We start from the raw sequence: 17,490 nt of genomic DNA on the forward strand, positions 1-17,490 counted from the left end.
CGAATCCATACTTTTCGGGGTCAATGAGATGAATAGTGACACTCCGGGTTTTTTAAAGTCCAAGTTCAGCTCCCTTTGGGGGGTGGTGAGAGGGGGAGTGATATATGAAAATAAACGCAAATGGATGTATGTATGTGTGTGTGTGTGTAAATGACACATTTCCTCCTAAACCACTGGAGCAATTTCAATCAAATTTTGAACACTTATTATTTACTATCCGGAGACGAGCACTGTGGGGGTAAGCCACCACTAGCGCCCTTATGGTTGGGGGTTTGGGGGTTCAGGTAAAGACATAATCGAAAATAGTGTTGAATCCATAGGTTTTGGGGTCACTGAGGTGAATAGTGGCACTTCCGATTTTTTAAAAGTCAAATTTCTGCTCCCATTTGGGTGGGGGACGAGGGGGGGACTAATGGTGGATGTATGTGTGTAAATGACACACGTCCTCCTAAAAGCACTGAAGCAATTTCAATCCAATTTTGAAACTTATTCTTTGGTATCTGGAGACGAGCACTGTGGGGGTAAGCCACCTCTAGCCCCCTTAAGGGTGGGGGTTAGGAGGGGCAGGTAAAAACAATCGAAAATAGTGTCGAATCCTTAGTTTTTGGGGTCGCTGAGTTGAATCGTGGCACTCCCGATTTTAAAAAAGTCAAATTTCTGCTCCCATTCGGGTTGGTGGCGATGGGGGACTGATATATAAAATTAAACGAAAATAGTGTCGAATACATAGCTTTCGGGGTCGTCGAGATGAATTGTACACTTGGGATTTTTAGTATCGGGAAATAAACCACGTGGGGGTAAGACAGCACAGGAACCCATAGGGGCGAGGGGTGAGGGGGTCATATATACAAATTAAAGAAAATAGTGTCGAATCCATACTTTTCAGGGTCGCTGGGATGAATAGCGACACTCCGGATTTTTAGTATCAGGAGACAACCCACGTGGGGATTAGAGCCAGGAAACCTTGGGGGGGGGGGCAAGGGGGTCAGATATGCAAATTAACGAAAATAGTGTCGAATCCATACTTTTCGGGGTCGCTGAGATGAATAGTGACACTTCAGGTTTTTTAAAGTCCAAGTTCAGCCCCGTTTGGGGGGTGAGAGGGGAGTGATATATAAAAATAAACGAAAATAGTGTCGAATCCATATTTTTCGGGGTCGCTGAGATGAATAGTGGCACTCCCGATTTTTTAAGAGTCAAATTTCTGCTCCCATTTGGGTGCGGGCGAGGGGGGACTGATATATAAAATTAAAGGAAAATAGTGTCGAATACATAGTTTTCGGGGTCGTCGAGGTGAATTGTACACTCCGGATTTTTAGTATAAGGAGACAACCCACGTGGGGATAAGACAGCCCAGGAAACCTTAGGGGCGCGGGGGGCCAAGGGCGTCAGATATACAAATTAACGAAGATAGTGTCGAATCCATACTTTTTGGGGTTGCTGGGATGAATAGTGACACTCCGGATTTTAGTATCAGGAGACAAACCACGTGGGGGTAATACACCCCAACAAACCTTAGGGAAGGGGGCAAGGGGACTCAGATACAAAAATCATCAAAAGTAGTGTTGAATCCATACTTTTCGTAGTAGGGGGCGATGGGAGAGTGATATATGAAAATAATCGAAAAGTGTGTCGAATCCAAAGTTGTCAGGTCGCTGAGATGAATAGTTTGACTCCGGATATTTTATAAGTTCATCCCCCTCAGGGGTGGGGGAGGGGGAGTGATATATAAAATTAGTCGAAAGTAGTGTCGAATATATTGTTTTCGGGGTCGCCGAGGTTAATTGTACGCTTCGTATTTTTAGTATCAGGAGACAAAAGTACGTGGGGGTAGGACACCCCAGGAACGCTTATAGGTGGGGGGTGGCAAGGGAGTGAGACATATATATCATCAAAAGTAGTGTCGAATCAATACTTTTCGGGCTCGCTGAAATTAATAGCAACACTCCGGATTTTTTTAATGTCCAAGTTGAGCCCTCTTCGTTGGGGGGTGATGGGGGAGTGATATATAGAAATAATAGAAAAGACTGTCGAGTACGTAGTCTTCGGGGTCGCTGAGATGAATAGTGACACTATTGTTACAGATTACAGACAGATACAAAAATCATCAAAAGTAGTGTTGAATCCATACTTTTCGTGGTCGCTGAGATGAATAGTCACACTCCGGAATTTTTTTAAGTTCAGAAAAAATCGAAAACAGTGTCGAAGCCTTACTTTTCGGGGTCGCTGAGATGAATAGTAACACTCCCGATTTTTTAAAACTCAAAGTTTAACCCCCTTAAGGGGGATGGGGAGTGTGATATAATAATAATCGAATATACTGCCTAATCCATAGTTTTCGGGGTTGCTGAGATGAATAGTAACATTCCGGATTTTTAAAGTGCAGCTTCATAAATGCCCCCTTTGGCATAGAGAGTGAGAAAGGGTGAAAAAATAAATGGTCAAGAATGCCCAAGGTAATAGACGTGTGTATGTTCCAGTATGACTTTCACGTATGACTTACTACCTGGAAAACATACTGTGGGGGTAAGACACCCCTAGAACCACTTCGGAAGCGGGTGAAGTATATAATCCATATTAATAAATAGAAGTCAGTTTGGCACTATACATATTATAAATCTATATAAATAAAATTGTAGGAGGTCCGCTGTCTGTAATTTATTTTGTTTTGCCAATTTTTCAGATATTTATCCGTTTTAGGTCAACTCAAGACCGAATCGGTGGTTTTTACGTTTCGTGTCTGTTTGTCTGTTTGTCTGTTCCACCATCACATCGAAACGGCTGGATAGATCTCAACCAAACTTCATATTTACGGTATACTCATCCCGGGAAAGGTTTCGATATGCATATCATTTTAAAATCTTTGAATAGATAGGAAAACCAGAATGGTTTTTCCACCATCACGTCGAAACGGCTGGATATATCTCAACCAAACTTCATATTTAGAGTATACTCATCCCGGGGAAGGTTTCGATATGCATATCATTTTAAAATCTTTGAATAGACGGGGGGTTTATAGGTAAACCAGAATGGTTTCTCCACCATCACGTCGAAACGGCTGGATAGATCTCAACCAAACTTCATATTTAGAGTATACTCATCCCGAGGAAGGTTTCGATATGCATATCATTTTAAAATCTTTGAATAGACGGGGTGTTTATAGGAAAACCAGAATGGTTTTACTCCATTTTCTCTTATATTATTGATTTTCTGTAAACTTCGTTTACCGTACGTGAAACGTCTCTTCATTATAAACAACTTTTGTTATGTTCATAATTTACCTTACTCTTCACATGACGGAGAAATTTACAATTTTCTGCTGGTATCATGCTCTGCATTTAGTGAACGACAGACCGACAACGAACCTACAGGTTACCATGGTAACCTCTCTGACTGCATGCCAGTAGGGATGTAACGTATTGCCATTTTCCTCATGTTCCTTGGGTAGATGGCAAGAGAGGCGTCAATCGGCCCATCTGCGGGATATTGGCGGTATATCGTTGGAGGTTATAACCGCCCTCGAATAGATTAAGTAATAACACCATTAGTCATCTTATTATTTGTTTACCTAAGAATCACTGGACCTATATTTCTCCTCTGTTACCGCTTTATTATATCCATAACTCACACTAGCATAATTTATTGAGGGGCATTTGATTTTCCAATACATTCACTTGGCATTTACATATTTGTCGTTATCCGGCTGTCCTCAGTTATAATCCATTTTCTATTAGTTTCAACTTTCTTAACTGTATTATTTTCTTCCTTAATTACGCCGTATGTACGCGAGTGCTAGAAACTACTGGATGTATTTCCACCAAGATTCGTATTTAGAATACACCTGTCCTTGATAGGTTTAAGGGCAAATATTGTTTCTAAATCCCTGAACTGACTGGAGGTTTATACGAAACCGAAACAGTAATTTTGCACTTCCACAAAATATACACAACCAAACTTAATGGAAATCTACCTACCTTGGTAGAAATTAATTTCTAAACCTTTTTTCTCATGTGCATCATTTCGATACTAGGATTAATAAGGGAGATATCATTAACGGACCAGTTTTCTGTACAAGTCCCATCGGACTTAACTTACGAGCGGGTGCGTGTGAAGCGTATTCCTTACAACTTGAAAACTACTGAAGACATTCGAACCAAAATTTATATTTAGCATCCACCTGTCCAAAGGTAGGTTTTAAACGTAAATAACATTTCATGTTCCGGAATGGACTGGCGGTTTATAGGGAACCGAAATGGTGATTTTACTCTTCCACAATATATACAGAACAAGACCAACCTGACTGGAATTCTAACAAACGTGATGGAATTCCACCTCTAAACCTTTTTTCATGTGCATTATTTCGTCAGGAGTATTAATAAGGGAGATATCATGAATGGTCAGTTATGCAGGTTAAGTCCAGCGGACATAGCCCAAAAGGTGTTTTACATGGAGCAGATTCCTTATCTATATAAATCAAATCTTAACGACTGTGTGCCTCTACACTGACTATTTTGGCAAAAGTTTCGTACAGCTTTCCGTTTAAGGGGTAATAATGACAATCTGCATAATTTTTTGGTTTAGTTTCCTGAAAGTCCTAATTATTACCCGTCTCGCCCAAAATCCAGATTGCGGCATAATCTGCCAGAAGAAAAAGAAGATAATTGAAAATTGACAAAATTATATGTTTTAGCCTGTAATGAACGGAAAACTACCAAGATCATTAAATTTTTCATTTTTATCCCCGAAGAATATCGAAATATGCAGGCAATTTTAATGATGGTGCACACCTTCGGAAATTCCTATCACATAACGGATTGCACAATCTCCGTTCAATTTGGAATGATCTACAACCTTGGTCTTATGACTTTTTGCCGTATCTGTTTCCCTTTTACGTTTGATTTTTCTCTATTAATCGATGTTAAGTCAATTTGGAATTTTCACATGCATATTTCATAATTTCAATTACTTATATGAAATACAGAATCATCAAACTCTTCACGAAAATTGGCCCACCCAGTAGCCATATATGAGCCAAATGCTATGTACGTAGCTGTCACATAATTATCCAAAAAGTAATGTAATGTGAGATAATCTTACAAAAACTTTACCCTGTTCCACGTTTCTAACTCAATCTGACCCAAGAATAGATGACATATCATAGGACCAGCCATTTAGGCCACTAAATCCGGCGTGTCTTATGGTATAATCCTTTGTCGATATGACGTACGTTTAGTAGCAGTTAATCTGTAAATGAAGGACTTCAATATTGTAAACACGCATATACTTTCGTATGTCGATCTATATATATATTCACTGATGTCGATTTGCAGCGATCGAGAAAGGGTGGGTCTGCTATTGTAATCAGTACTCCCCACACCGACTTTGACTGGCAGTAGGAAAGGGTTCCTTCTCCAACTCCTGTGTAACTGTCATTAGTAAGGAAGGCCTAAAATTGCAATGAATAGTTCACTTCTCGATTTGACTTGCAGCAGGCAAGTGAGCATGCAGTTTTCTGTAAAACTCCCCTACCCGATTGTGTTTGGCAGTAGGCAAGGGTGCCCGCCATTATAAAGAAATGTCCTCATCTAAAACGTGACTGGCAGTAAGCTGGCTGGCAGTAGGAAATAAGGTCTGGCATTATAATGATAACTGCACAACTCAATTTCGAGTGATAGTACGGTAATTGCCTGCCATTATAATAAAAACTCCTCAACTGTAATCTGTCTGGAAGTAGGAAAGGGGGCTGCCATTTTAACGAAAACTCCCCAAATCGATTCTGTCCGCGTAGTAGGCAATGGGGCCTGCAATTATAATGTAAACTTCCCAGCTAGATTGTGAATGGCAGTAGGCAAGTGAGCCTGCCGTTATATCACAGGTCCGTAACAAACACTTTACATTGGAAACAACGTACGGGGACCTCCCCATGCTCTTTCTCGGATAACGCTAAGAGACATGCAATTTTAAAACAATCTTATTTACTGCATGTACACTATTTACTTCGATATTCGAATACAATGTAGAATACCATAGCGAAGCACGGGTACATTCCCTAGTAAACTAATAAAATCGACAGCTACAAGTGAAGTTTTAAATTTGTTGCCTAAAACATTCAGAATTCTTCAAGTAAGTGAATTTATTATTTCATAAATGTAGGTAAATAATAATGTAATAATATAATGTTATTTCAAAGTTGTAATTTTTGTCGCTGATGTTACAAAGTAGCACATGTGTATATCCTGTTTTCAAACATTTAATGAAGTAGTGTTTTTTGAACTGTAGGTTTGCGATTGGACTACTTGCTAATTAAATTTTTGCTCTCAAACCTTTGTTGGTTACTGTGTGAAACGATCTTCGATAATCCCTGGGAAATGTTTGTATAATCTCGTATTGGTGCTCTTAACCGAGCCCTTGTATCGGCTGGCACTGCAATGACTAGTCGTAGCCTAAGATTTGATTTTGGACCAGATTAGTGATGGAAACTAGGAATTCTGTAAGGTTTATTTGATTTTCTGGGTGGTTAGATTCTTCTCGACTGTTATGTGATGCATTGACTTGTTCCTACTGTACATTCACAACTAGTGGCAAGGAATATTCATTTCAGTCCTCATAACTTTCCAGTACTAGCTTACACTCTCTCATTAGTCAGAGTAGAACCAAGCACACAACTGAAGATCACCCAATTACGTAAAGTCTTCGAAATTGAAATTCTGCTGTTTCTTTGTAAATCTTGTGTGACAGGACATACTAGGCTATGTTAGAGAACAATCTTGTGTTAAGACCACCAATATAAATGTTGCTTATGAATAATTTTCACACACAAATTGCATATTTCTATTTTCGGATGGAGTTTAAATTAGCCTTCTTCTTTCTAAACATATGTTGTGCAGAGGCACTCTCGAAACAGCAAAGCAACAGGCCTTTTGTGTGAATACTTTTTCCTTTTTATATAAGGCCGAGGACAGTCCATTGTCTCCGTAGCTTAGATTTTAGATGCTTCTGAAGGATTCAGTCGACCGGATCTTGTCTACTGCTTCCCACTTTGTTTTATATCTCACCTCAGGCGCTATGTTATCCTGACTCTCATTTCAGCAGTCTACAAATATCATGCAGCAACTTAAATGACTTATTTTAAAATGTCCGAAAGAATTGCTATGCCAATTTTGTACTGAATTATAAAATAACAGGTTTTAAGATTCATAAAATTTCCTAATTGCTGACTTCTGGAAAGACATTTCTGAGCTTACCAGTAGTGATAAGATTACCTTCCATTTGTGGAGAGACACATCCCCTGAGCTAAATAATTAGTGATGAGGCTAACTTCCATTTGTGTAGAGACACATGGTCCTGAATTAACCACTTCGTGATGCAGTTTCCTGCGAATTTTTGAGTATCGAGTGTCACATGGCCCTGAGCTGACCACTTTGTGCCACTCCTCCATAGTCTTCATATTTATAGACGTGATCGGGGTGAAAATTACAAATTCATTATTGTGATCGTCTGCTATCTATGACAGATGTAAACAGAAATATGAATTGCAAAATTCCATTCAGGCTAGAATGCACTGACGGACTCCCCTCTTGTTGGTACTCATAAAATTTCACCGGATGTTCAAACTGTCACTCCCGATTAACACAGATAATCGTGCATATTTTGATTTTGTTGAGTTATATATTTTTCTTTATAATGCTTTTATAGGAGTCATCTAAACATGAAGTCCAGAAGGGTTCTGTCATTCAAACACTATTTTGTGAAAATAAATCTTTATAGATAAAGGACATAGGCTTTAGGGGAAAGATTTTGAAATAATAAGTTAAATGATAGGATGTGTAAAATATCCATTGTATCCCATTTTTATAACAGAATATTCATCAATCTGTTTCTTGTTATTCTGCTTCTTTAGTGTTAGTCCTGCCTGGTGGCAGGGTCCACTGTTGTGATTCATTGTCTCCAGTTAGTTCGGTCTCGGGCCATGTCTGTAGGTAGTCTCTCAGCTTTCAGGTCGTTGTGCACTTTATCTGTCTTATTCTGTCTTGTTCTTCCCTTGCGCTTTTTTCCAGCGACTTTCTGTGTATACGCTGACTTTCCCAATATGTCGTCCTCTGCTCGCAACACATGCCGAAACCAGCACACACGCCTTTCTTGTATTTTCTTCTTGATCGGTGCAATTCCAAAACGTTTTCTAATAACATACTTTGAAATGTGATCCACTCTGGTTATGCCAGCCTTCCACCTAAGCATCATCATATCCATAATGCTTAGTTAGCATTCTACCACCTATTTAACTGGCCAGTATTCTTTTCCATAGAAAAAGGCAGGAGGGATAACAGTTCGGTAGATCCTAGATTGCAGATGGTCCTTCATCCGACGGATGTAAGGGCGCCTGTTGTCATTTTCAACTTCAGCCGGGCTTTGTATATCCTTAATTTGACTTCTTCAGTAAGTCGGCCATAATCAGAGATTATAGACCCAAGATACTTCAATTTCTTTACTCGTGCTATATCGTCACTGTCAACATACATGGTTCCAACTTCTCAATGTGTAAAGTCATGTATTGTTTTCCTTTTGTTGAGGCATGGGACATATTGCACTAGTCGATTGTTCCAGTCTTCTTTGTGGCGCTTGTTCTCTGTAGTCAAAATGAAATTTGCATGCAGAAGTGTCCATGGTATTGGACTGTGCAGGTTTGATGTAATGGTGTCCATCACAAGAATGAACAGCAGTGGTGATAAGGCAGGGCCTTGGTGGACTTTTACAGTTATGCGGAAGTCATCAGACGCTCCTGCGGCAGCTTGAACATAACTCCATGGTTCTTCGTAGAGCAATTATACCCTCTCAAGGAGATGCTCCGGAATGCCATGTTCTTGTAGCGCTGACTGATTAGGTTATTAGGTACCCTATGGAAGTCCTTCTCAGGGTCCAGAAAGTCGTGATGAAGCTCCTTATTCTTTTCGCAGTGCCTTTCACGAAAAGGCCCTGCTGCATCAGTTGCTCCTGTTGCGCCACAATTTTACACAAATCCAGCTTGGCTTGCATGTTTGGCTAAATCGCTAATCTTTTTGTCGAAGATTTATTCGAAATCTGTCATTGCGTGGCTGAGCAGTATGATCGGGCAGTAATTAGAAACATCGGAGGGCTTCCCTTATTTTTGAATGGATACTTCATCGCCAATCTGTTGGTTTTTCACCTTCTTTGATGATCTAGTTGAAAAGTTTGCTTTAGCCACACTGCTGAATCCCCTCATTGAGAGAAACAAAACTTACCGGAAGATAATCAGGACAGATGGCTTTCCATGGTTTCATTTCCTTCAGCATAGCCTAGACATCGGCAACGTCAATTTACTACATTCGGCCTTCAACAGTGGAGGTGATTGGGATTGATGATACGGAAATACCAAGATTGAAATTTTGTCGAATTAGTTCCGCCAGTAAACTCGCACTTCCCGCCAATCGAGTAGCAATTCGTCTGTTTCCTCATTGATCCTGTAAAAACGTTGGACTTCTTACGTTTTGCGATGCCTCAATTTGACTAACGGTAGCCGTTAAATATTCCGCTCGTTTTCGCGCATGTCAGGTTTCACATACAGACCTGCTTACCGGTTTGCTTTTGTTACAGAAACGACCTGCTTCACTTTACTAGTGGCTGCTTTGTAGGCATTCCAACGAGCAAGAAACTCGTTGTACAGCTGTTTCTTCAACCGTACTGCATTCTTAGCATCGTCATCCTGAAGCCACGTGTCATAGTTAATCCTTCGTTGTCGTCGCCCTTACTTAATTGTCCCAAGAATAGTGTGCGGCATCTTTCAGTTTAGTCCGGCTCGCTTCACCTATGGTGATTTGTGGCACTGTCACATTTGCAACAATGTTGGCCTCCTTCTTCAGGCGCCACCATTTGATCCCGTTTGATCCATTTCCTGCGAAGAATAGAGCTCTTGAGGTCTTTATCCGCAACTTACAGATGACTGGTCAATGTATCATCGCAAGGGTTTCGTAAGAAATAAGTGTTGTCTCTAGAACATCTTTGAGATTCCTTCCTCTCACAAGGATGTAGTCAGTGTGAGTTGGATGGGAGCCACTGTAGTACGTGACCAGATGAATATCAGGCTTTTTGAACTGTGTGTTAGCGATGATCAGTTTCTGCATAATCGGGAATTTGTTGGTTATTGTCGTTCCTCTGTCCATGTCCATGAACGCCATGGGCTGTGTGTTCTTTCCTCCGTCCATCAAGACCATCCGGATCACTGGCAACGATAAGATTGTCCGCTGCCTTATTATCTGGCAGTGCCCAGAAGTCATCTTTTGTTTCCGTGCCCCATCCAGTTTGTGGAACATTCCACTGAAGAATTAGAATTTCCTTCTCTCCCCAATGTAGACGAGTTATACCAAACGATTGTCGTACTTTTCCACCCCGGAGACAACCATCAAATTTGGGCAACGACTGAGTGGCCTCGTAAGTGGTCTTGAGAGTCGGGATACCAGTTGCTATGGAATGGGAGTGAGCATCTCGGACATATTCTGAGTCGTGGCCCTCCTTGTGCTCAGGTGGCCAGGACTATACAATTCACCGGAGGTCCATAACCCGTTAGAGGAGAGATCCTCACTTGGACTATGTGCAAGTAGGGCAGCATCCTGCTTCATGAATTTACCGAGCTCAGAACACTTTAAGCAAGACTCGGACCTATGGGAGTAACGGAGTCCCACTCCCATTTGACAGGCGAGGGACTCCTTGGAAACAACTTGGCGAACGAAATGGAATTCGATGGGGAGCTATCAATATTAATGGGGCTGATGGAAGAAAGAAAGTAGAACTGGCTGAGTCAGCAAAGAGGATGCATCTGGATGTGCTAGGAGTAAGTGATATTCGGGTAAGGGGATATAAGGAGGAAGAGATAGGAGATTATAAAGTGTACTTGACGGGTGTCAGAAAGGGAAGGGCAGAGACTGGGATAGGGCTCTTTATCAGGAATACCATTGCACGCAACATAGTTTCGGTTAGGCACGTAAATAAGCGAATGATGTGGGTAGATTTGTCAGTGGGAGGAATTAGGACAAGAATTGCGTCCGTTTATTCACCATGTGAGGGTGCAGATGAGGATGAAGTTGACAAGTTTTATGAAGCATTGAGTGACATTGTGGTCAGGGTCAACAGCAAGGATAGAATAGTGCTAATGGGCGATTTCAATGCGAGAGTTGGGAATAGAACTGAAAGATACAAAAGGGTGATTGGTAAATGTGGGGAAGATATGGAAGCTAATGGGAATGGGAAGCGTTTGCTGGACTTCTGTGCTAGTATGGGTTTAGCTGTTACGAATACATTCTTCAAGCATAAGGCTATTCATCGCTACACATGGGAGGCTAGGGGTACCAGATCCATAATAGACTATATCTTAACAGACTTTGAATTCAGGAAATGTTTTAGAAATGTACGAGTTTTTCGGGGATTTTTCGATGATACAGACCACTATCTGATCTGTAGTGAACTAAGTATCTCTAGGCCTAGGGTAGAGAAAGTGAAATCTGTCTGCAAACGAATAAGGGTAGAAAATCTCCAGGACGAGGAAATTAGACAGAAGTACATGGATATGATTAGTGAGAAGTTTCGAACAGTAGACAGTAAGCAGGTTCAGGATATAGAAAGTGAATGGGTGGCATACAGGGATGCTGTAGTAGAAACAGCAAGGGAATACCTAGGAACAACTGTGTGTAAAGATGGGAAAATGCGAACATCTTGGTGGAATGATGAAGTGAGAGCAGCCTGTAAACGTAAAAAGAAGGCTTATCAGAAATGGCTCCAAACAAGGGCCGAGGTAGACAGGGATATTTACGTAGATGAAAGAAACAGAGCGAAACAAATAGTTGTTGAATCCAAAAAGAAGTCATGGGAAGATTTTGGTAATAACCTAGAAAGACTAGGTCAAGCAGCAGGGAAACCTTTCTGGACAGTAATAAAGAATCCTAGGAAGGGAGGGAAAAAGAAATGAACAGTGTTTTGAGTAATTCAGGTGAACTCATAATAGATCCCAGGGAATCACTGGAAAGGTGGAGGGAATATTTTGAACATCTTCTCAATGTAAAAGGAAATCATCATGGTGGTGTTGCAAACAGCCAAGCTCATGGGGAGGAGGAAAGTGATGTTGGTGAAATTCTGCTTGAGGAATTGGGAAGGATAGTAAATAAACTCCATTGTCATAAGGCAGCAGGAATAGATGAAATTAGACCTGAAATGGTGAAGTATAGTGGGAAGGCAGGTATAAAATGGCTTCATAAAGTAGTAAAATTAGCGTGGAGTGTTGGTAAGGTACCTTCAGATTGGACAAAAGCAGTAATTGCACATATCTATAAGCAAGGGAACAGGAAGGATTGCAATAACTATCGAGGTATCTCATTGATTAGTATACCAGGCAAAGTATTCACTGGCATCCTGGAAGGGAGGGTGCGATCAGTCATTGAGAGGAAGTTGGATGAAAACCAGTGTGGTTTCAGACCACAGAGAGGCTGTCAGAATCAGATTTTCAGTATGCGCCAGGTAATTGAAAAATGCTACGAGAGGAATAGGCAGTTGTGTTTATGTTTCGTAGATCTAGTGAAAGCATATGACAGGGTACCAAGGGAAAAGATGTTCGCTATAATGGGGGACTATGGAATTAAAGGTAGATTATTAAAATCAATCAAAGGCATTGTGTTGACAATTGGACTTCAGTGAGAATTGATGGTAGAATGAGTTCTTGGTTCAGGGTACTTACAGCAGTTAGACAAGGCTGTAATCTTTCACCTTTGCTGTTTGTAGTTTACATGGATCATATGCTGAAAGGTATAAAATGGTAGGGAGGGATTCAGTTAGGTGGAAATGTAGTAAGCAGTTTGGCCTATGCTGACGACTTTGTCCTAATGGCAGACTGTACCGAAAGCCTGCAGTCTAACACCTTGGAACTTGAAAAATAGGTGCAATGAGTATGGTATGAAAATTAGCCTCTCGAAGACTAAATTGATGTCAGTAGGTAAGAAATTCAACAGAATTGAATGTCAGATTGGTGATACAAAGCTAGAACAGGTCGATAATTTCAAGTATTTAGGTTGTGTTTTTTCCCAGGATGGTAATATAGTAAGTGGGATTGAATCAAGTTGTAGTAAAGCTAATGCAGTGAGCTCGCAGTTGCGGTCCGCAGTATTCTGTAAGAAGGAAATCAGCTCCCAGACGAAACTATCCTTACATCGGTCTGTTTTCAGACCAACTTTGCTTTACGGGAGCGAAAGCTGGGTGGGCTCAGGATATCTTATTCATAAGTTAGAAGTAACAGACATGAAAGTAGCAAGAATGATTGCTGGTACAAACAGGTGGGAGCAATGGCAGGAGGGAGCTCGGAATGAGGAGATAAAGGCTAATTTAGGAATGAACTCGATGGATGGAGCTGTACGCATAAACCGGCTTCGGTGGTGGGGTCATGTGAGGCGAATGGAGGAGGATAGGTTACCTAGGAGAATAATGGACTCTGTTATGGAGTTTAATAGAAGTAGAGGGAGACCAAGACGACGATGGTTAGACTCTGTTTCTAAGGATTTAAAGGTAAGAGGTATAGAACTCAATGAGTTCACAACACTAGTTGCAAATCGAGGATTGTGGCGAAGTTTAGTAAATTCTCAGAGGCTTGCAGACTGAACGCTGAAAGGCATAACAGTCTATAATGATAATGTATGTATGTATATAATAATGCCAACACCATTAGTTGTCCATCGGCTTCCGTTGTACATCAGTTAGTAACCGCACCCCATTTCGCATGACTTTTCTCCACTCCATATTGTTTCCTGCACCTGATGGATGCCTATGTGCTTTCTCTCCAGTGCTGCTGTGGCTAATTTGCTACTTCATCCAGACATAGTTCACTGATGGTGTAGAGAATGGGGGTTACTCGCTTGCTTAGCCTTCACAGCCCGTGCGGCGGTAACCCTTGAACACTTTTCATGCTGACTGGGCACTGCCAACGCGCGTCCGTTCCAGAGGACGCCCTAACCTTGGTTCCGATTCCATAAGACATATTTCTGTAATCATGTGACGATATTATTTTACGGTCGGCTTGTCTTGAAGCATTTTAGAGCTCATGACACCAGGTAGAAACGCCACTCCGGACATGGGGGACAGACGCCTTTTGTATCCACTCCTCTAGAGGAGAATCGCTACGCTCCTTTCTGCATTAACTTCCGGAAACATAGGGTACCTCTTCTGCAAACTTCTCCGTACCGAACGTCTCCATCTCTGCCAAAATCGCCATTAAGGACTTTATGCGTATTTGGTCCGCGGGAGCTATTATATTTTGCTCAAGTCTGCCAGCAGGCCAGTGGGGAACCCGTATCCGTAACCTGGGATGCGCCATGTGTTACAGCGATATAGCTGGTTTGTGGAGAATATTTATCAATGCAAAATGAAGTACCGTTGTACTGAATTCTAACTGTGAACTTGTCACGAAACCGCGTAATCACGTAAAGGAGATTGGTCACAGACTTTTGCCCCTTTTGCTTGACGTGATATGCCACAAAACGCATGACATACAATCCAGTGTCGTATTTTCTGCACCCTGTTGTCTATTTGGTGTCAACATCAATGTCTTGTGTGATGATCAAGAGGTCTAGCCTATCGTATCTGGAATCAATGTGACCCTTTTATTTGTCCACTTATTTTCTCATAAGAGTGCAGTGACAACGTGTGGTTGAGCTTTCCGTTATTTTGCTTGTGTGGAAGTCATGCATTCAACTGGGCGATGCGAATTCAGTGCACACAGCATGAATTGGGACGTACCAGTTCATATCACGATATATTTTGGCCTGCGTGATCGACTTTTCCCAGCTGCCTGTTGTAAGCGGATTTCATCTTTAACCAAGAAATTTGTATATCTCACTCTTCTTTCCTAGAATATGTAGAACCACTACGGTGTGGGGAGACAGGCACATACTTGGTTTGTATCAATCTATGTTATCAATCCACTAAAAATAATCACGTTTTCCATGATCTTTTGAAAAATAAGTATTTCATTCCTTTCTTTACATAGCAGCAATATCCACTACGCTGCATTTCAACGTCCCCTCATCTCGAATTTTGGCTCAAGCCTTGATTTTCATGCTCCTTCTTGCCGTAGTGTTAAAGGAACACCTGGAAGAATATTAAAGGATATGATAGCTTGCATTTGAGTTCAAATTCAGGATATCAGAACATTGTAATAAAATACTAATACCAAAGCCATATTCTATGGAAGCCGTATCTGGAGGAGAAAAGAAAGTGTCAGTGTTAGGGAAAGAGCCGTATTCTGCATGTTATATTTCAGCTTTTCCAGGTTACCATCAGGATTAGTGGTTTCCATGTTCAATACGGCCTCTGTTAAAGACAGAAATTAAGACACAGACTGATGTAATACATGGTAGTAAGTATGAACTTCCTTGTATAATCCTTATCGTCCTATATGTAGGTTGGCTGTGTTTGATTGCACATCACAGCTATGATAGAATGCTACACTGATATGATAACAATGTATGAATACAATATGTATGTATGCATGAGAGTATATAACATTCATAAATTATTAGCCATTGTTGGCAGGTCTTCCTGACTGTCGGCAAAGACTGTTCTCTACTTTATTAATAACTAAAACACTGAGATTCTCTCAAACAACCTCAACAACTAGGGCTTTTACAAAAATTATTACTTGCCTGCCACAAAGCGCTGAGTCGTTGAACAATATCAAAACGCCAAAGCATATGGCGTCCTTTATGTAGGAGAATAGACATATACAGATTTCAATACATAAATGTGTGCTGGCTGGACCACTTCTCGTGCATTCTTTAAATGCGGTTGTTTATTAACTCATGCATTCCTAAATCATCAGAAGTTTCTTGCGCATGATATCGTGATTCTAGGGGAAAGACGCAACGAATTCTTGTAACAAGTGAGATCTTTTGAAATTTAATTGTACACTCTGAATTTGAACTCAGATGATGTTAACCCTCATGAATGTGATGTTCATGAGGATAAGCTCTCTGCAAGGGATATCAGTATGTGGAATGTTCAGTAGCAATTCCACTGTGTGCAAGTTTTATTGGAGTTACTTGTTGAACTGTTGGTCACATGGTTTTAATTTGTCACTGTAGTTCGAGACCTGAGGTGAGCTATGCAGATCATCAACCTCCAGATGGCAGAGCACGTTGCTTTAGGTGCAGTATCTGTGATAAAGTCCTGGCGACATCTGAAGAGGCACAAAGATGACCGTCCCTTCAAGTGCGATCACTGCGGAAAGTTCTTCGGCAGCGGAAGCAGCCTGTCGGAACACCTCAGGATCCACCCAGTCCTAGTGTGCGGATTTTGCCACAAATGTTTTACAAAGAGGAATATCCTGAGAAAGCACTTGCGGACTCATAAATACTTTATAAACTTCTGCAACATCTGTGGTAAATCATTTAACCGTACAGGAAGTCTGACGCGTCATATGCTGACTATCACAGCAGAGAAGCCATACTGGTGCAATGTGTGTGGTAAATCATTCATTCAAGAAGGGAAGCTAGAGGGTCATATGTTTTCTCATATAGGCGGTAAGCCATGTTCGTGTAAAGTCTGTAGTAAATCATTCAGCCGTAAAAGCGATCTAACGCGTCATATGCTCACTCACACAGGTGAGAAGCCATATTAATGCAATGTGTGTGGAAAATCCTTTAGTTCAAGATCCGGACCGTATTGTCACGTGCAAATTCACTTGGATGAAATGCCAAAAATATGCAATATCTGTGGCAAATTTATAATTCATAAATGCAAACTGGCACGTCACATGCGGTCCCACACAGACGTGATGGCAAGCTGTTGCAATGTTTGTGGCAAATCATTTACACCGAAGAGCAGCTTGACCGTTCACATGTTGAATCACACAGGAGAGAAGGCTTTCCGGTGTAATGTCTGTGCCAAGTCCTTTAGCGTGAAATCCCACCTATCTTGTCATATGAAGACTCACACTGGTGACATATCACACATCTGCACTGTCTGTGGTAAAGCCTTCATTCGTAAAGGGGATCTGACAGTTCACATGCGAAGTCGCAACGACGAGAAGCCTTTCCTATGTAATGTCTGTGGCAAGTCATACAGAACGAAATCTATCCTGGTATGTCACTTAAAGTTCCATACGAGCGATAAGCCGTACTGGTGCACTATCTGTGATAAGGCATTCAACCAGAAATGCCACCTAACCCGTCACACCCTGACCCACACACGAGAGAAGCTATCCGGTTGCATTGTTTGTGGAAAATCATTCAGCGGGGAAGTCAGTCTAACAAATCACATGCGGACCCACACAGGCGAAAAGCCACCCTGATGCAATGTCTGTGGCAAACATTCAGCCGGAAAGTCGGTCTAACACTTCATATGCGGATTCACACTGGCGATAAGCCATTCTAATGATATGTGTGTGGGATATCTTAGCCAGAAAGTCAATCCTACAGTTCAGATCCGAACACACGCGGCTGG

Source organism: Anabrus simplex, chromosome 14, assembly GCF_040414725.1.
Source record: "Anabrus simplex isolate iqAnaSimp1 chromosome 14, ASM4041472v1, whole genome shotgun sequence".
Classification (NCBI taxonomy): Eukaryota; Metazoa; Arthropoda; class Insecta; order Orthoptera; family Tettigoniidae; genus Anabrus; species Anabrus simplex.